The sequence below is a fragment of the Hypomesus transpacificus genome, chromosome 9, assembly GCF_021917145.1.
Source record: "Hypomesus transpacificus isolate Combined female chromosome 9, fHypTra1, whole genome shotgun sequence".
Taxonomy (NCBI): domain Eukaryota; kingdom Metazoa; phylum Chordata; class Actinopteri; order Osmeriformes; family Osmeridae; genus Hypomesus; species Hypomesus transpacificus.
Window position 1 is genome coordinate 13,343,026 of NC_061068.1, and position 2,679 is coordinate 13,345,704.

The 2,679-nt window shown below is 41.9% G+C and overlaps 1 long non-coding RNA gene across 1 annotated transcript; it reads left to right on the forward strand.

Moving 5' to 3' along the window:
- The first annotated feature begins 1,609 nt into the window (after positions 1-1,609).
- LOC124471232 lies at positions 1,610-2,367 on the forward strand. Its single transcript, XR_006956501.1, has 3 exons — positions 1,610-1,700; positions 1,888-2,080; positions 2,176-2,367. It is a non-coding gene; the product is annotated as an uncharacterized LOC124471232 (long non-coding RNA).
- The last annotated feature ends 312 nt before the right edge of the window (positions 2,368-2,679 follow it).

The following is a 2,679-nucleotide window of genomic DNA, read 5'->3' on the forward strand; positions in this document are numbered from 1 at the left end:
GGTTTCTTCCATTTTTTCTCCCATTGGGAGTTTTTCTGGGAGTTTTTCCTTGTCTTCCTTGAGGGTTTAGGTTGGTTGAGGGGCAGTTCTATGGGCGTATGTGAAGCCCTCTGTGACATGCTTGCGTGTAAAAAGGGCTATACAAATAAATTTGATTTGATTTGTGTCAGCCATGTTTCAGAGCTATGCTGTTTTCAGACTGTGACGAGAAAAGTAGAGACAGGATGATCAGGCCAGTTTAATGTGAAGCATGACACATTTACATGTACAATTTATTTGCAAGCAGACAGTTTTACCCAAAGTGACATACAAATAGAACCTTGAAAGCACAGCAGAGAATCAAGCATCAGAAATGCCTAGATCTACATAATTTCAGTGGTCAGAGTCATGGACCTGTCTGTATTTTACCCTTGGCAAGGTGCCAGTAACGAAGAACAGTAGAGGGAGACTGAGGAGGCCTTAGGAACGATCCAGAAGATTCTGTCAATGACTTGAGAATTAGTTTGCTATTTCCTGTTACCAACATTAAGAACACCCACAGAGAAAATCTGTGGCCTTCTGAATGGGTCAAAAACAAATACCAGATACATTTAGTCTCAATCTCTTCTCCTCTCCTCATTACTCCCAAAACAATCCTCTTAAAATATTAAATCACTGCTGCGGTTAATTGGGATAGATGGCTTTGAGGGTTTAGTGGTTTCTTTGGCATGATAGCTTGTCTGTTAGTGCCACTGTGTGGAGACCCTGGATATTACAATCGGGCCAGCAAGTCAGCTCACAGCTGTTTGTTTTTACTCACAGAACAATTAGAGCAAGTGATTCAAATGTAGAATTTTATTTGGGAATCTATGTTGAATATTTTTGTCTAGTCTACATGGAGGTGCCTGGTAAGCTAAATATAGGCAAGTAGTGAATTACGGAACAGATTATTAAAATATTAGAGGGGCGATTGACTGGGTTTTTGGGGTATTTCACACTGTTCCTTAAGGTCTCCGAATAGGGTATGTAACATTGGTTGGGTTGAAAATGGCCCGGGTGCTGTTCTATGCCCCCTGATAGATCCTTAGAAATGTTCCCGGGAAAAAACACTAGCTTTTCTCCTTTTATGGTATGCCCACTAATATTTAGATAAGCTGCGCGCTGATTGGTTGGTTTTCGACGAGTGAAGCTGGGGAGCAAAAACGCTTCTTCTTTTAGAACTTCTTTTTTCTGCAAACGATATCGATATCCTTATTACGTACCTGTGTATACCTGTGTCCACCTACCTCTGTCTACCTGTGTTACGCCCTCCACAGGCTCTGCCTGTCTTTCTGTTTCTGTTTTTCTGTTTGTCTGTGTTTGTGTGAATCTCCAGGCTCCAGTCCACCCTACCTGCACGAGATCCACACCTGCGGTCCAGTTTCCCAATAACTTGCGGTGACATACCCTGGTTTGCCCTCCACTCACCGCCAGATCGTTGTTTTTACAAACTGGTACCTACGTTCCTGGCCTCCTTGGACTTCCGAGTCTATTATCTACTATTTGTATTCAAAGTGTTCTAATATTGCACTTTCTTTTGTCCCAAAGAAACATCCCACTCGCCATCTGCCCATTTGTCTGTCTACTCTTTCAACTCAATGACGAGTGATTTGTAGTTGATGGAATTGGAGGATGGGCTCAGGAGTGTAGATACATTTCTTGAACATCTCAAGACAGAAGAGGTAAAGCAGCTTCTGTTTTGTCTAAAGTTTACAGTATTCCTTCTTACCAGTCCATATAAGATACATGGAGGCGTATTTAAAAGACATGAATCAGAAGGGTTACACCACTTTTACTGCTTTTTCTGTCAGTAGTCCGAAGGCATTTCCCGTATTGGTAAACCTTTCTTAAACCAAGTTGTAATTCTAGACAGAGAATAACAGACAGAAAACTAAGACTGCTTCACCAAAGCCTGTTCATTGGAAAAAGAGGGACCACAATGGGGACATTGTTTACCAGCTTCCACAAGCCCTTAGAAAGCAGTCAACATCACAAAGACCAGACGAAGGAAGACATGTTTCTTCTTCACCGCCATTAGACCATGGCCAACACCTAGACCATGGTGAATAATCTTTTGTTCCAAATGCTGTATTTCAACAGTGTGTTGTGGCGATGTTGAAGTTATGATATTATTCTTTTTTCTCCTCCCTTTTGAAGATTTGAATATGCGGCAGCTTGAGGACCTTTCACAGGACTCATAGAACATGGAATCGCAAGATTTTGTTCAGCAGCCACCATTGTCCAGTTGGAGTCAAAGGCAGAAAGAGGTCCAACAATGTTGGCAACAGGCGAGGCCACAGAACCTTGACAATTTACTTTCTGCTGAGAACATCGTACAGATGACATGAAATCGCTGTCACGTGAAAGAAGCTGTTATCCGTTGTGGGGAATGTATGCCCTCAGAGTGGTTTTGTGCTGAGTGTGATGGCTTGGTACATTAACACCACACTCTTCACAACAGGCAAACCATTGTGGATGGATTTTTCAAATACATCCCACCAACAGAGTCTGTGACACTCTGTGACACTGGAAAATACATCATTTTTTTTTTTTTTCAAGTTCAAGTCTTTTATTTGTCAGGTGCACAGAGCAACACAAGGTTAGACTGGGCACTGAAATTCTTAAGACAAGACAACGCAAGCACTTGGCATAACATAACAT